The sequence below is a fragment of the Pongo pygmaeus genome, chromosome 6, assembly GCF_028885625.2.
Source record: "Pongo pygmaeus isolate AG05252 chromosome 6, NHGRI_mPonPyg2-v2.0_pri, whole genome shotgun sequence".
In the NCBI taxonomy this organism is placed as follows: domain Eukaryota; kingdom Metazoa; phylum Chordata; class Mammalia; order Primates; family Hominidae; genus Pongo; species Pongo pygmaeus.
This window is the reverse complement of record NC_072379.2, coordinates 67,693,087-67,710,304: the sequence shown is the minus strand read 5'-3', so window position 1 is coordinate 67,710,304 and position 17,218 is coordinate 67,693,087. Positions and strand designations below refer to the sequence as shown.

General features: G+C 37.4%; 1 long non-coding RNA gene across 2 annotated transcripts in view; it reads right to left on the bottom strand.

The window, feature by feature from the left end:
- Positions 1–2,799: 2,799 nt before the first annotated feature.
- LOC134739861 (uncharacterized) overlaps positions 2,800–17,218 on the bottom strand; it is a 93,267-nt gene continuing 78,848 nt past the window's right edge. For both annotated transcript variants that reach the window (XR_010126919.1, XR_010126920.1), the window contains exons 5-6: positions 11,398–11,597; positions 2,800–6,939 (exon numbers count right to left, since the gene is read on the bottom strand). This is a non-coding gene — a long non-coding RNA (uncharacterized LOC134739861). The remainder of the gene's footprint in view (positions 6,940–11,397; positions 11,598–17,218) is intronic.

The window sequence follows — 17,218 nt, the reverse complement described above, 5'->3', positions numbered from 1 at the left end:
TCATTTCTTTGTACACACTGTGGCCATGTTAAAGTTCAGTCTTCACATTCCTTTCTGGTGAAAAAGAGATTTAATGAACATGCTACATGTTCTTTTAGCTGCTAAATGACATGCGTCCTCTCATTATGACTACTTTTTTTGAGTATCTTGGAAATACTGTGTGTGGCTATCTTTCTGACTAAAAAGTACTCATTGAGAAGGATGAGGAGCCATTACTGTGGGACAAAAACATTTTCCCTCAAAAAAGAATGTACAAGCACACAAAAAAGATGTGGGATTTTTATGAATCATATCCTGTAATTTTTCACTTTTTTTCCAGCTACCTCCTTCTCAGAACAGAATCCAAGAAAACCAAAGAAAACTATTTGTGCTGTGTGCAAAAATTTTGCCAAATTGAATTACATAATTCATCTAGCAGATTTGATGAGTTCCTGGATGCAATTTGCAAATTTGCATTTTGGGCAGAAGAAAATAATGCATTTGTTATATATGAAAAAACACAGTGTTTGTTATGAAACCATATTTTGTAATTGCTCAGGAATGTCTCTGTATATATGTATGGTGTGTGTACTTAGGCATGAAACTTGGCTATTTATCATGTATATTTCAGAATATTTTACAGTGCACATACTGAACTATGGAATCATATTAATGAATTTCTAGAAACTAAACATTTTTATACAAATTATGATATTGAAATATTACATATGTTAAGTAAATATTTGGCCAATTTTTTTTTTTTTTTTTTTTGAGATGGAGTCTTGCTCTGTCGCCAGGCTGGAGTGCAGTGGCACAATCTCGGCTCACTGCAACCTCTGCCTCCTGGGTTCAAGCAATTCTCTGCCTCAGCCTCCCAAGTAGCTGGGATTACAGGTGCACGCTACCATACCTGGCTAATTTTTTTCTATTTTTAGTAGAGATGGGGTTTCACCATCTTGGCCAGGCTGCTCTTGAACTTTTGACCTCTTGAACTCCACCTCAGCCTCCCAAAGTGCTGGGATTACAGGCATGAGCCACCACGTCCGGCCTTGGGCAACTTTCAAAACTCCTAGGTAAAGGAAATATTCTAACATTGATGTAGCATACCTGGATTCATGGTATATTACCCACCATTTATTAAAGTAAACATTCTGAATTATAGGGGAAAGTATCATCAGCAAGATGGTGGAATAGGTTGCCCCAGGATCTGGTTCCCTTACGGAAATACCAAGGTAACAACGAAATGCTGATAAAAATAACTTTATGGACACTCTGGAAACTAGTTAAAGATCTACATTAACCAAGTAAATACCCAATAAAGAAAAAGCCATATTCAAATAGTAGGAAATTTCAAGTTGTATTCATCCATCTTTGCCTCACTCTTTGCACTGGGATCAGGAGGAAGCGGCCTATCTTAATCTACTTGGCTGCTGTAAGAAAATTTCATAAACTGGGTGACGTAAGCAACTGACATTTATTTATCACAGTACTGGAGGCAGGAAAGTCAGAGAATAAGTTTCCAGCATGGGCAGGTTAGGGTGAGGGCCATCTTCCTGGACTGCAAATATCTGCCTTCTTGCTGTATCCTCACATGGTGGAGACAGGAAGCTATGGCATTTCTTTCTCTTCTTACAGGGGCACTAATCACATCATGGGGTCTCTGCTCTGATGACCAGATCTAAACCTAATTATCTACCAAATGCCCTACCTCCTAATACTATGATATCGAGGGTTAAGGCTTCAAGGTATGAATTGAAGAGGGACAAACATTTGGTCTACAGTATGGAACAATTTCTAGTTCTCTACCTCAGGCCAGAAACAGCGGAGTAAATTGTTGGCAAAGTAGTTCGGTCCTGTCTGTGGGTTGCTCAGGGACTGGTATCTGTCTCACGGCACAGACGGGAAATGGTAGCATAGTTGAGATCTGAGGCTAGAAGCCGTGGATGATAGTGATGGACAATGACATGTGAAAACTGCAGGAGGACTATACACTTGCACCCACCTGGGGCAAATGATTGATTATGGGCAAAGGAATATAATGGAGCATCTAAGACTCCAAGAAGAAGCTGGAGTAAGACTCTTTGGGAAATTAAGACACTTAAAAGCAGCCAGGAGAATTCAGGGGAAAAAATTTTAAAAAGCACACATATAGGCCTAAACAAATGCATGCTGCTAAAGACCTGATAAGACTACCTTGGGCTAACCTCAAGGTTCAGGGTCCTGTTAATCAGTAAAAGACTTCCATGCCAACTTTAAAGACTGGGGGAAGTGGCTATTTGATGAAATGTCCAATAGTCAACAAAAAATCACAAGTCATACAAAGAAACAGGGAAATATAGCCAGTGTAAAGGAACAAAATCAATCTCCAGAAACAGTCTCCGAAGAAACATGCATCAGGGTTCCTAGACAAAGACTTTAAGACAGCTGTCTTAAATATGCTTAAAAGGCTAAAAGAAATAGAGACAAACAAATAAACGAAACAGGGACAAGGACTAAAGAAAATCGGTAAAACAAATTTGGTGGATTTTTTGGCTATTTAAGTGTTTTGTTTGATATTTTACATGCAATTTAAGATTTAGACAATGTTGTAATCATAGAGTACGATTTTCATTTAAAGGTCATTTAGTTTAGGGTCTCTCTTTTAAAACAGCCATTCCTATTCTTTGGGTGACCCAGCTAAAAGTTTTGCTACATGAACGACTTCATATAAATTCATATGATCTAAAGCATTTTCAGCAATAAATCTGCATGCTAGATAAGAAATGAAAGGGATCAAAGAGGAAATAAGTGATGCAAGGCTGTTAGGTAGAAATAAAATAATTTTCTTTTTTTAAAATTTTACATCATTATCAGATTATTTTATTTATTTATTTATTTTTAAATTTTCATTTTAAAATCAAGGGTACATATGCAGGTTTATTACATGGGTATATTGTGTAATTCTGAGGTTTGGAGTATGAATGATTCCATCACCCAGGTATTAAGCATAGTGCCCAATAATTAGTGTTCCAACCTTCTCTCCTTTCCCTCTCTCCCTTACCGTAGTCCACAATTTCTATTGTTGCCATCTTTATGTCCATAAGTACCCAATGTTTAACTCCCACTTAAAAGTGAAAACATGGCTGGGCACGGTGGCTCATGCCTGTAATCTCAGTACTTTGGGAGGCCGAGGTGGGCGGATCACCTGAGGTCAGGAGTTTGAGACCAGCCTGGCCAACATGGTGAAACCCCATCTCTACTAAAAATACAAAAATTAGCTGGGCATGGTGGCAGGCGCCTGTAATCCCAGCTACTTGGGAGGCTGAGGTAGGAGAATCACTTGAACCTGGGAGGCGGAGGTTGCAGTGAGCTGGGGTTGCGCCATTGCACTCCAGCCTGGGGGACAAGAGTGAGACTCTCAAAAAAAAAAAAAAAAGTGAGAACATATGGTATTTGATTTTCTGTTCCTCACCCAACTGACTTAGGATAATGACCTCCAGCTGCATCCACATTAATGCAAACGATGTATTTTTACTTTTTGTATGTCCGCATAGTATTCCCTGGTGTATCTGTACCACATTTTCTTTATCCAATCCACCATTGATGGGCACCCAGATTGACTCCATGTATTTGCTATTGTATAATAAATAGTGCTGCGATGAATATGCGAGTCCTTGCGTCTATTGGTAGAATGACTTGTTTTCTTTTGGATATATACCTAATAATAGGATGGCTGGGTTGAATGGTAACTTTGTTTATTAAGTTATCTAGAACCTAAAGTTCTTTTGTTAATAGAAATCTCTGAGCTGCTTTCCACAATGGCTGAAATAATTTACATTCCCACCTACAGTATATAAGTATTCTCATTTCTGCAGCCTCACTAAGCAGCTCTTGTTTTTTTGACTTTTTAATAATAGCCTTCTGACTGGTGGGATATGGTATCTCATCGTAGTTATGATTTGCATTTATCTGATAACTAGTGACGTGGAACATTTTTTTCATGTTTGTTGGCCACATGTTTGTCTTCTTTTGAGAAGTGTTTGTTCATATCTTTTGCCTATTTTTAAAAATGGGGTTACTTGTTTCTTGCTTGTTCAGCTGCTTTAGTTTCTGTAGATTCTGGATGTTAGACCTTTGCTGGATTTACAGTTTGTGAATATTTTCTCCCATTCTGTAGGTTGTCTGTTTATTCTGTTGATAGTTTCTTTTGCTGTGCAGAAGCTCTTCAGTTTAATTAGGTCCCACTTGTCAATTTTTGCTTTTGTTGCAACTGCTTTTTACGGATAATTTTTTTCCCAAGGTCTGTGTTCAGAATGATGTTTCTGAGGCTTTCTTCTAGGATTCTTACAGTTTGAGGTCTTACATTTAAATCTTTAATCCATCTTGAATTAGTTATTGTATGTGGTGACAAAGGTAGGGGTCTAGTTTCATTCTTCCGCATATGGTTAGTCAGCTATCCGAGCACCATTTATTGAATAGGAAGTTCTTTCCCCATTGCTTATTTTTGTTGACTTTGTGGAAGATCAGATGGCTCTAGGAGTGAAGCTTTATTTCTGGGTTCTCTGTTATGTTTCACTGGTCTATGTGTCTGTTTTGTACCAGTACCATGCTGTTTTGGTTACCGTGGCCTTATGGTATAGTTTGAAGTCAGGTAATGTGATGCCTCTGACTTGGTTCTTTTTGCTTAGGATTGCTTGGACAACTCTAGTTGTTTCATGGTTCCATTTGAATTTTAGAATATTTTTTCTACTTCTATGAAAAAAGTCCTTGGTATTTTGATAAGAATACTGTGCTGAATTTGTAGAGTACATTGAGCAGTATGGCCATTTTAATTATATTGATTCTTCCAACTCATGGGCATGCAATGTTTTTCCATTTGTTAATGTCATCTGTGATTTCTTTCAGCAATGTTTTGTGGTTCTCCTTGCAGAGATCTTTCATCTTCTTGGTTAGATGTATTCCTAGGTATTCTATTTTATTTTCTTGTGGCTATTGTAAATGAGATTACATTCTTGATTTGGTTCCCATCTTGAATGCTACTAATATTGGTACATTTAATTTGTATCCTGAAACACTACTGAAGTTGTTTATCAGTTCTAGAAGCTTTTTGACAGAGTCCTTAGGGTTTTCTAGGTATAGAAACATATCATCAGTGAAGAGAGATAGTTCGACTTATTCTCTTCTTATCTGGATCTTTTTAATTTATTTAATTTAATTTATTATTTGGATAACTTTAACTTCTTTCTCTTGTTCATTTTCTTTTGTTTTTCTTTTATCCAACTTGCCAATATGTACATTTTAAGTGGAGGTGTTTAAATCCTTTAGAGTCAAGGTTAACATTGATAGGTGAGGTTTTGATCCTATATTGAAGTTGTTAGGTGGTTGCTTTGTAGTTTCTGTTGTGCGGTTGCTTTACAGGTTCTTTGGTCTATGTAATTCAGTGTATTTTTGTAGTAGCAGATAGATATAGCAGATATTGTTCTTTCATTTTATTAACACTCTTAAGGATCTCTTATAAGGCTGGTCTATTGGTAGCCAATTCCTTTAATGTTTGCTAATTCAGAAAAGATTTTATTTCTCCTTCATTTCTGAAGCTTAGTTTAGCAGAATATGAAGTTCTTGGCTGAAATTTTTTTTAATGCTAAAAATAGGCCCCAGTCTCTCCTGGCTTGTAAGGTTTTTTTTTTTTGCTGAGAAGTCTGCTGTTAATTTGATGAGGTCCCCTTTATTTGTGGTCAGAGCTTTTTCTCTAGCTGCCCTTGATATTTTTCTTTAGTGTTGACCTTGGACAGCCTGGTGGTGATATGCTTGCTGATGTTCATTTTGTATAGGTTCTTGTAGATGTTCTCTGGATTTCTTGTATCTGGAAATATACCTCTCTAGCAAGATTAGAAAAAGAATTTAAATTATTCCCTCAAATATGGTTTCTAGGTTGTTAACTTTTTCTGCTTTTCTCTCAGGAATGCCAATAATTCATAAGTTTGGTCACTTTACACAATCCCATATTTCTCAAAGATGCTGTTAATTTTTTAAATTCTTTTTTCTTTATTTTTGTCTGACTGCATTATTTTGAAAGACGGGTCTTCAAGCTCTGAAATTCTCTTTTTGCTTTGTCCAGTCTATTGATAAAGGTTTCAATTCTATTTTAAAATTTCTTAAGTGAGTTTTTCAATTCCAGAAGCTCTGATTGATTTATTTTTAAGATGCTTATCTCTTCCTTCATTTCCTGGATTGCTTTAGATGCTTTTTAGTGTTGATTTTCAAACTCGTCTTGAATTTCATTGAGCCTCCTTGCAACCTGTACTTTGAATTCTTTTTCTGTCATTTCTGAGTTTCCATTTTGGTTAGGGATCATTGCTGGAGAGATAGTGTGATCCTTTGGTTATGTCACTACATTCAGATTTTTTAATGGTGCTAGAAATCCTGCGTTGGTTTCCTCTCATCTGGAGATGCTGGCACTTGTAATGTTTGTATTACTTTCATGTGGGTAGGAGTTTTTCTTCTTTCTTTCCCTATAATAATATTTTTTGCTTTTCCTTCTCCCCCTCCCTAAGAGGTGAATGACTGATTTTGTACGCACCCAGATTAAAAGTGGCATCCTGCTCTCAGTCCCCAGTCTGGGAAAATGTCTGCAGTTTTTCCCATTGTATTCCTCTCATAGCATCTCCAAGCCTCTTCCCAAGTTAATTCTAGGACTTGGGAGAAACATAGTGGTCTCCCTTGGCCTAGACTTCTCAGTTATTCAGTGGAAAGATGAATCACAAAGGGAAGCTCTCCGCTGCTCTCATGTCCCAGGGTTTCTCTCATCTTTATCAGCTAGATGCCATCACATGGAGTTTTGCTAGTGTGCTATTCACCAGGATCTGGGTGTCTCTCACAATTCCAGCTGAGTCATGTTTTCCTTCTCGAATTGAAGTTCACAGAGTTGATCTTTATGTGCTATCTTGCTATTTTTAAGTGGCAGTGGTATGCCAAAAGCCTCTGATCCATCATCGTGGCAGGGAAAAGAAAAAAAAATTTGAACAAAATGAGGATGCCAACAAAATATAGAATTTATTTTAATAAATCAAACACAAGTTCTGGAGCTGAAAAATACCACATCAAAATAAAAGTTTACTAGACAATTTCAACAAAAAACTTGAATGGGCAGAGAACAGGACCAACAAACTTGAAGGTAGGCCATTTCAAATTATTAAGTCTAAAGTGCAAAAAGAAAAAAGAATGAAACGTGAACAGAGCTGAAAGGACTTATATACCACCAAGTGGATCAATATGTACATTATGGGAGTCATAGAAGTGAAAGATGTAGAGAAAGGGCAAAATAAGTTAATTCAAGAAATGTTAGCTGAAAATCTTCCAAATTTGAGGAAAGGTGTGGATATACAAATTCACGAAGCTCCATACACTCCAAGTAGAATGAAGGCAAAGAGACTGACACTGAGACACATTATAATCAAGCTGCAGAAGAAGACAAAGAGGAAATCTTGAAAGCATCAAGAGAAAAGCAGTACCCCCTCATGTACAACAGATTCTCTATAAGACTCAGCAGACTTTTGGCAGAAACATTGCAAGCCAGAAGACGGTGGAATGATATATTTTAAATGCTGAAAAAAAAAAAAAACCCACAACTTTTTAAAGACAATTCTATGTCTGCCAAAACTGTCCTTCAAAAATGTGGAAAATATTTAGACATTCACAGATAAACAAGCTAAGTGCGTTTATTATCATTAAACCTGCTCTATGAGTAATGTTAAAGAGAGTCATTCAAGAACAAACAAAATGGAACTAGACCGTAAATCAAAGCCATAGAGAAATATGAAGTTTTCCAGTAAAAGTAGTTATATGGACCAATATACAAAACAGTGTTATTGTAATTTTGGTTTGAAACCACTTTTATTTTCAACAGCATTTAAAAGACAAATGAATAGAAAATAAACTTGATTCTATGCTAATGAGAATAAAATATGAAAATGTAACTTTTGGTATCATTTACATAAATAAGGAGCTTCTAAAGCTATAAAAGAGCATAGCTTTGTATGCACTTGAAGTTAATTGGCATCAATATAAAACTGATTATCATAATCGTAAGATATTAGGTGTAATCCCTATAGTAACCACACGGATACTATCTATAGAATATACTGAAAAGTAAAGGAGAAAAGATCAGATATTTTCACTAAAAAAAAAAAAAGAGGGAGAACTAAACCCAAAGAAAGTATTGGAAGAATTGATAAAATGGCAAAAGTAAATGCTTTTCTATCAGTAATCACTTTGTAAATAATTAAACTTCTCAATAAAAAGACACAGATTGTCAGAATAGATGTTTTTACAAAAAAGGATTAAACTGTATGCTGTTTACAAGAAACATGCTTTAGCTCTAAGGACACACTTAGGTAGAAAGTGAAAGGATAAAAAAGGTATTTCATAGAAATGGTAATAAAAAGGGAACAAAGTGGCTATACTTACATCAGAAAAAATAAGTCAAAAACTGTCACAAGAAACAAAGAAGGATATTACATAATGATAAAAGGGTCAATTCAATAGAAAGATATAACAATTGCCAATACACAGACACTCAATGCCAGAGCCCCTAAAATATATAAAGCAAACACTGAGAGTACTAAAGGGAGAAATAGGCAGCAATATGATAATAATTAAAGAGTTTAATATGACTTTCAATAATGGGTAGAACAATCAGATGGAAAATCAACAAAGAAATTGTAGATTTGAATAACACTATAGATGAACTGAAGGTAAAAAATATATACTGAACATTGCATACAATGCCAGCAGAGTATATATTTGTTTCAAGCACACCTAGAACATTCTCCAGGATAGATCATATGTTAGGTCACAAAACAAGTCTCAGTGAATATAAGAAGACTGAAATCATACCAAGTACCTTTTCTGGCCACAACAGAATAAAACTAGAAATCAATAGCAGAAGAAAAACTAGAAAATTTACAAACATATGGAAATTAAACAATACACTTATACAACCACTGGCTTAAAAAAGAAATCACAAGGAAAATTGGAAAATGTCTTTGAGAGAAAAAAATGAAAACACAACATACCAAAACACACGAGATGCTGTGAAAACAGTGCTAAGAGGGAAGTTGATAGCTGTAAACACATTCAAAAGAAAGAATGGTCTCAAATCAATACCTTAAGTTTACACATCTAGTTAAGAAATTAGAAAATTAAGAACAAACTAAACCCAAGCTAGTAGAAGGAAGGAAATTAGTAAAGATTAGAGCAGAGATGAATTAAATAGAGAATAGAAAAGCAGATAACATCAATGAAACCAAGAGCTGGGTTTTCAAATACATCGACAGAATTCACAAAACTTTACCTAGACTGACTAAGAAAAAAAGGGAAAAGACCCAAATAACTAAAATCAGAAATGAAAGAAACGACATTACTACTGATTTTTTTGAAACAGAAAGGATTATGGAGGCAGAGGAGCCCTAAGATCTGTAGTTGGCAAGCTGGAGACTGAGGAGAGTTGATGGTATAGTGCCAGTCTATGTCCAAAAGCCTGAGAACCCAGAGAGTTGAAGATGTAGTTCCAGTCCAAGCGCCAGTGGGCTTGAGACCCAGGAAAAACTGATTTTCCAGTTTGAATCTGAAGGCAGGAAACAAACAAACAACAACAACAACAAAAACTGATTTCCCAGCCCAAATGTAGGCAGGAATCCCCTTACTTTAGGACAGTCAGCTGTTTTGTTCTATTCAGACTTTCAACTGGTTGGATGACAGTCACCCACATTGAGGAAAACAATCTGCTTTACTCTGTCTATAGGTTGAAATGTTACTCCTACCCAAAAACACCCTCACAGACACATCCAGAATAATGTTTGTCCAAATGTCTGGGAGCTCTATGGTCCAGTCAAATTGACACATAAAATTAACCCTCACAAGTACACCCCTTGTCAATTTAGAGCCTATACCCATCTCCTTAAACCAAATCTAATCTCCCATATCCACCTGACATGATACAACTATTCTGCATATCACTAAAAATGCACTACCTCTTCCCCTAAAGAGGAGGTAAAGTTCTTGAGTGATGTCTACTCTTCTCCTTCATATCCCATATGTTAAATACTATGATGTAAAGTTAACACATAATAAGTCCTCACTAAACATTGTCCATAGGTTCTTGGAGATTGTGAGTAAGCAAAACGATGTATAATAAAACCAGTTTTACATAGGCTATTTGATATTAATATAAACAAGCGTTAAGTTCCTATGGCAAATTTCTGATTACAAAAACATCATCAAATTTCTAAGACCCCCAAACACTTTTAATATTAAACATTGAAATAAATGTGAGCTATCATACACTTAAGAAAGATTAATATTAAAAAACAAGTAAAATAATTATTTTTTCCAATTTCTGGTGAATCCATGAGTGATGGTGGCCATAGTGATGGTGGGTTAAATGAAGGAATAGGTGTCTATGAAGTGAAAATTGTAAGGAGCATCTCCTCCCACCATAAAGTTTAAAAACCAACAAAAGCAAATACGGCAAAGTCACTGCATGCCTAAGTGCCACATCATTTATTGTCATGCATTAGTATGATTATCACGTACATTATAAATGTTTATTTTACAATAATTTGTATTTGTGTGTTCATTCATTTTCTAATTTGCTTATTCCAGTTCAGGGTTGTGGGTGGCTGGAGCCTAATCTGGCAGCTCAAAGAACAAAGCAGTAACCAACCCTGAACAGGATGTCATTTCATCACAAGGTACACTCTCACACAAACCCGCACTCACTCATACTGGAACAATTTGAACACACCTATTAACCTAATATGCACATCTTTGGGATGTGGCAGGAAACCAGAGTCTCCAGAGAAAACTCAATGCAGACACGAGGAGAACTTGAGAACTCCACACAGACAGTGGCCCCTGCTGGGATTTGATTTCTTTTCTCATTAACATTATAACAAAACAATGTTTAACAAAATGACTTCATTTTACAACCTGCTGTACTATGATATAAAGTCAATATATCTTATGTTACATGACAAATGAATAAGAGAGGGAAGAAAAATATATTTGAGGTATTGATAGATGGTAGATAGATAGATAGATAGACAGATAGAGATAGATAGCTAGATAGATAGATACACACACATACCCTAAGCATATTTATAACAAAATAAGGAGGAAATATTTATGACAATTACAGTCCTCATTCCTGTAACTGGTTCTGTAGTCATAGCTAGTGTTTATAACTACCTTCTACTATCCATTCTGCATTCCCTTTGCCTTCAGCAAGAGTCTCAGCTGGTCATAATTCTTTACCTGATGAAGTGATCCAAATCTTCTGCCTGGATTGCTATAGTTTCCCATTGATCTTAATCACAGGGCTTGGTAATACTAAGAGACTCCCTATGAATTCTTTTGTATTTCAGACATACTAGTTCTTACCTCCATTGTGGAGTAGTACTCCAACTTTCCCTTGATATTCAGGATCAGTCACCCTAGCCAGCACAGTGATTCTCTTCATTCCTGGTGATTCAGAAGCATGAGAATCCCAAATTGGTCAAGTAACCGTCTTAATTTCCAGTTCAATGGAATCATTATTGTGTCTTCTGATGGAAGCATTCTTTCTTTTGGGAATAAAACCTCTAGGTCAGCAGCGCATAAGACCATGGGAAACAGAAACAAAGTTTGCTAGTCAGTCACTAAGGATAATTTTGAGTGGTGCCATTCCCATTTCCCCCTTGATTCCTAGACCTGTAAGTCCTGGCTATGGAGAAATAACTCCTATATTGGACATTGATGCGGAACGTATAATCCTATGTCCTTGTTCCAGCCCTGCAAGGTATTGCCACATAGCTGGTACTGTAAGAGAGTCTCCTAAAGGCCATTCCACTTTTCTATCAAGCATTTGCTTCAGGGTAAGGATAAACCTGGTAAGACCAGTGAATTTCATGAGCATGGGCCCTTTGCTGCACAAGGCATTCTATAAATCCACAGAAGAGAGTTTTGCCAAAAGCACTGCATGACAGGAAGGCAAATCTATATCCAGAGTGTCTATTCCAGTAAGAATAAAATGCTGCCCCTTCTATGATGGAAGTAGCCCAGTGTAATCAACCTTCCGCCAGAAAATGGCTTCATAGAGAATTCAGCATTAGCCTCCGCTGACGACAGATTGGGCATTCAACAGTGGAGGTGGCCAGGCACCCTTGAAGAGTGGAAGCCCATTTTGCGGAGCTCATGCACAACCTCCATTCTCACCACCATGGTCACTTTGCTCAGAAGCCCACTGGGTGATAAGAAGAGTAGCTGGGGAAAGAGGCTGACTGGTATCTATGGAACAAGTCATTCTGTACACTCGATTATTCAAATCTTCCTTGGCTGAAGTCACCCTTTGGTAGGCATTCACATGGAATACAAATATCTTGACAGTTTTTGCCCATTCGGAGAGGTTTATCTATATCTCTTCCCCAAATTTCCTTGTCACCAATTTTCTAATCATGTTTTTTCCAATTGCCTGATCATCGTGGCTATTGGCCACAGCCTATGAATTGTTATATAATCGTATGTCTGGTCATTTATCCTTCCAAGCAAAGTAAACAACCAGGTTCCCTGCTTGAAGTTTTGCCCACTAGAAGAATTTCGCTCCTCCGTTATCTTTCAAGTATGTCCCAAAAAGAGGCTGTAATGCAATTGCCTTTCATTGGTGCCCGCATATCATGCAGAACCATCTGTTAATTAAGCCCAATTAACAGATGGGCTGTTCCTCTGTCAATTGTAGAGGACTCTCCTTGAGGCCGTGGGTGCAAGCTGAGCTAGAAGACAGTGTAGTAGGAGTGGGGAACACAGGCATTGGAATCACTTCTTCCTGTAAATTACTGTGCCTTCAGGGCCTACTCAAGCCTAATCATATAAATATCACTTCCGTTTGATAATGAGGTCCTGCTGTGCATACTCAACTTGATGGCTTGGCAAGCCAGATAACATCCAGTTCATAACGGGCTGTTCAGGTAGGGCACATGGAAACTTGGTGATCCGTGGTTAAGTGGTCAGTCTCTACGAAGGCCCAGTAGCAGTCCAAGAGCTATTTCTCAAAAGGAGTGTAGTTATCTGCAGAGGATGGCTGAGCACGGCTTCAAAATCCTAAGGGCCTGCATGAAACTTAACGTGTAGGGGTCTTCCAAATACTCCAAACAAAATCCCTGTCTGCTACTTGTACTGTGAGTACCATTGGATCTGTTGGATCTTATAGCTCAAGTGGCAGAGCAGCTTGCATAGCAACCTGGACCTGCTGTAGAGCCTTCTCTTGTTCTGCCCCCAACTCAAAACCAGCAGCTATTGAGGTTATTGGGTAAACAGGTCAGAGTTTCACACCCAAATGAGAAGTATATTCCTCTCAAATCAAAAAAGGCCCACTAGGCATTGTGCCTCCTTTTTGGTTGCAGGAGGGGCCAGGATATGATAAGGATAAGAACAACTTATCCTTGACCTTAGAGGGGATATCTCCACATGCCTCACACCACTGGACCCTCAGAAATTTCCCTGGCTCTTGAATTTTTGTCAAATTTATTTGCCACTCTCTGACACACAAATTTCTTACCAATAAGTGTAGAGTAGTTGTAATATATTTCTCACTAGTTCCAATCAGCATAATGTTATTATATAAATATAATGGACCAGTGTGATATCGAAGGAAAAAGCAGTCAAAACCTCTACAATCTAAATTATAACATAGGGCTAGAGAGTTAATATACCCCTGAGGTATGACAGTGAAGGTTTATTGCTGGTCAGCTAGAAGAAATCTCCTGATTATTCTTATAAGGCATTTGCCACATCAATAGCTGCATACCAGGTATAAACTGATGTATCAGTTTCCACAAGCAATGAAACCATGTTTCAGCAGCTGCAATTGGAGTTACCGCCCGGTTGAGCTGATGGTACTATCAGTCTCCAACATCCATTTGTGCTTTGCACAGGCCAAAGAGGTGAATTGAAAGCGCATGCAGGGGGAATCACCACCTCTGCATCTTTCAAGTCCTTCATGGTTGTACCAATCTCTATAATGCCCCAGGAATGTGGCGTTGCTCTTAGTCTACTATCTTCCTAGGTGGACACAGTTCTAGTGGCTTCCCCTTGCCTTTCCCCACCATAATAGCCCTCACTCCACAGGTCAGGGAACAAATGTGGGACTTTGATTAGCTGACCCAATGTCCCCCCTGGAGGTTACTGTGAAAATGTGCTAGGCACATCTAATAAACTCTTACATAGGACTGTGTGTGCCAAAGCAATTCCTACACTAGATCATCAGGGCCATTCAGCCCTCTGCCCTGATGGATCTCCCTCTTTATCATACAGCAAACATGTATTTACCATTAGGAAAGTCATTAACTTTACAAGGAGAACTACAAATACTGTTAGGACAGGCCCTGCATTGGATTAAAACACATTTATCCACAGAGCAGTAAGTAAAAGCAGAACGTGGATGGTAGAGATAACTGAACATTTAAAAGAAAAGCACCTCATCAGGAAAGCAGAAAAGTGCTTCAGAAAAGAAACTTAAAAGAGCTAAGAACAAACTACTTTACACTGATACTGTAGGAAAATCTTCAAAAGTAAGAGTCACACATTGCCCTTTGCTATGATTAACAACTTCGCTTCAAGTAGAAACTGGAATCTCTGTCTTTCCTGTTCATCTACACTGACAAGAATTTTTTGTAGATAAAAACTTTCTTTATATCCATCTATTCACATCGGAAAAAAAAAAGTATGTGGATTATTGACTGGTTTCATTAAAATCTGACCAGACTGAAAAGAAATAGTCTTATTTTTCAAGGCTCTAAGAAATTGTGAAGCCTCTGCTGATTAGTATATGACAGATATAATACCATAGCCTATTAGCTTGGGGATCATTAACAAATAGCTTCTGCACTCGGCAGTTGCCACAATTGAGTTTTCTTGCCTTTAGAAGGAAGTATTGTTCGGAATGTTAACTTAATAACTATGATTGTTGTGAGCTGAATCATGCTATGTCTGTGGGGTAAGTCTAACTGTGTTGCTGCCTTGGAAGCCAACTGTAAAAGGTACTAAAATATCATTGGAAAATGGGGCCAGCTAACTCAGGTTTCCACATGGGACTTTTTATATAACTGGCAAAAGGTCAATTGGCCCTGATTTCCCTGAAACAGATAGCACCCCAGAGTGGAAATAAAACAGTCATCATCTGCACTAGCCTGACTTTATTGAAAAGTTTTGTCACAGACATATGTAGGTTATGTGGTGCAACTGCAGGGCTCGATCCCTGGGACCTACAAAGCCGTAGTTGCCTGAAGTTGGCAGCCACAGGGCAGATTACCAGAACAGGTGATGTAAATTTCTATCTATAAATAGAAACCATTTACTTGGTATCCAAAGAAGTTATTTAGTTCTGAAAATCACACACAAAAAAATGAAGACAAAAAATTGAATAATATGTTGAAATTTGGGGTGGAGAGCCCAGGCGCAGTGGTTCATGCCTGTAATCCCAGCACTTTGGGAGGCCGATGGGGGCGGATTACGAGGTCAGGAGATTGAGGCCATTCTGGCTAACACAGTGAAACCCGGTCTCTACTAAAAATACAAAAAATTAGCTGGGCATGGTGATGGGTGCCTGTAGTCCCAGCTACTGGGGAGGCTGAGGCAGGAGAATGACGTGAACCTGGGAAGCGGAGCTTGCAGTGAGTGGAGATCACGCCATTGCACTCCAGCCTGGGTGACAGAACGAGACTCTGTCTCAAAAAAAAAAAAAAAAGTTTGGGATGGAGAAGCGGCAAGATGGTGGGAAAGAACATTAAAACATGATCTCTATCTTCAGTAAGTATCAGTGACTGATGCTATATGATAAAGAATAATGGAAAATTTTTGCAATAAATACAATCTCAAATAATTTAAAATGTTATATTGCATTCTGTCCATGTATTATATTTCCAATTATGAGAACAAAATGTATTAATAGAAAGTTGGCTTACCTTAAACTCTCCTAAGGAAATATTCAAAATATTTAAATCAAAATATTAAATAAAACCAAAAATACTAAAATAAATCAAATTAAACATTTTAATACTTTAAATCAGCATGAAGTGGCCCTCAATAATCGATTTAGGATACCTACAATGTCAGTCTAGCCCTGGTTGTGAGAACTGATGTTATAAAATATCTTTATTCAATGTATATTAATGCAATAATGGTAGCTGATCACAATTAGAATATGACTAGGAAATAGATAATTCATATCCTTCTTGCATAGTGACTTTGCTATTTTGTTAGAGATTTTAGAAGTGGGATTACAACCTGACTACCAGCTATTACTTATCCTACTGCTATTTTATAGCTGAATGATTTTCTAAGTATCTAGTGTATGGATAACTTTTACTTAAGCTATAGCAAATCAATAAAAAGAAAAGAAAAAAATTATAAAACCTTTTATATGGAAGACAAGAACAAATAAGCTAGAGCTGATTAGTAGGTCAGTAAGAATTTGGAAAATTATATAGGGATTATTTGTTCCCCAGGTTGGATGGCAAAGGTAGAAATGGTCTTTAGAGGACCACTGTATATGCTCTCGAGTTACCTAAAGAGAAAAGAGCCCATGATGCTATGAGAAGCTTTCTCCAACCTGCTCCCCAAGACTTCAGGTTCTCAAATCTACCAAATGTTGGCATAAAAGATAGATATTTGAGGCATTGGTTATTGACACTGATCAGAAAAAAAACCTTAATGTTGCAGCACAATAATGGAAGAGGAGGTAAGAAAGCATGGTTGTGGACAGGCATGGGTGGACAGATTGACTGGAGTTGCTCAGGGTATTGGGTGGGAAGGCAATAAGTGCTGGATATGGGAGAGATTAGAAGACCAACTTTTGACTAGAGTTAGCCCAAACTGTCAGCACTCTTTATCCCCAAAGGATTTGCAACCTGTGGGTTTAGAGAAACCAAGGATGAAGAGGAACGATGACACAGAAAGTAAAGTGGCAATAACTTCTCTTGACATAATGGATGCAACTAAAACTACACCAAAAAACTGGATTCTGAACTGGAAACTCATCTAGAACGATGGCAAACTGAAAGATTTTCAGTTAGGGGACATAGAAATTACATGAACACTGTAGTGAACAGAAAGAGGAACATATTTTATATAAACGTGTATTTTTTGCTAAGTAAGGAACATAGTAAAGCACTGTCCTACTATTTCCATGTATTTCCCCGCAAGTAATAATTTGATTTTTCAAGTTTTA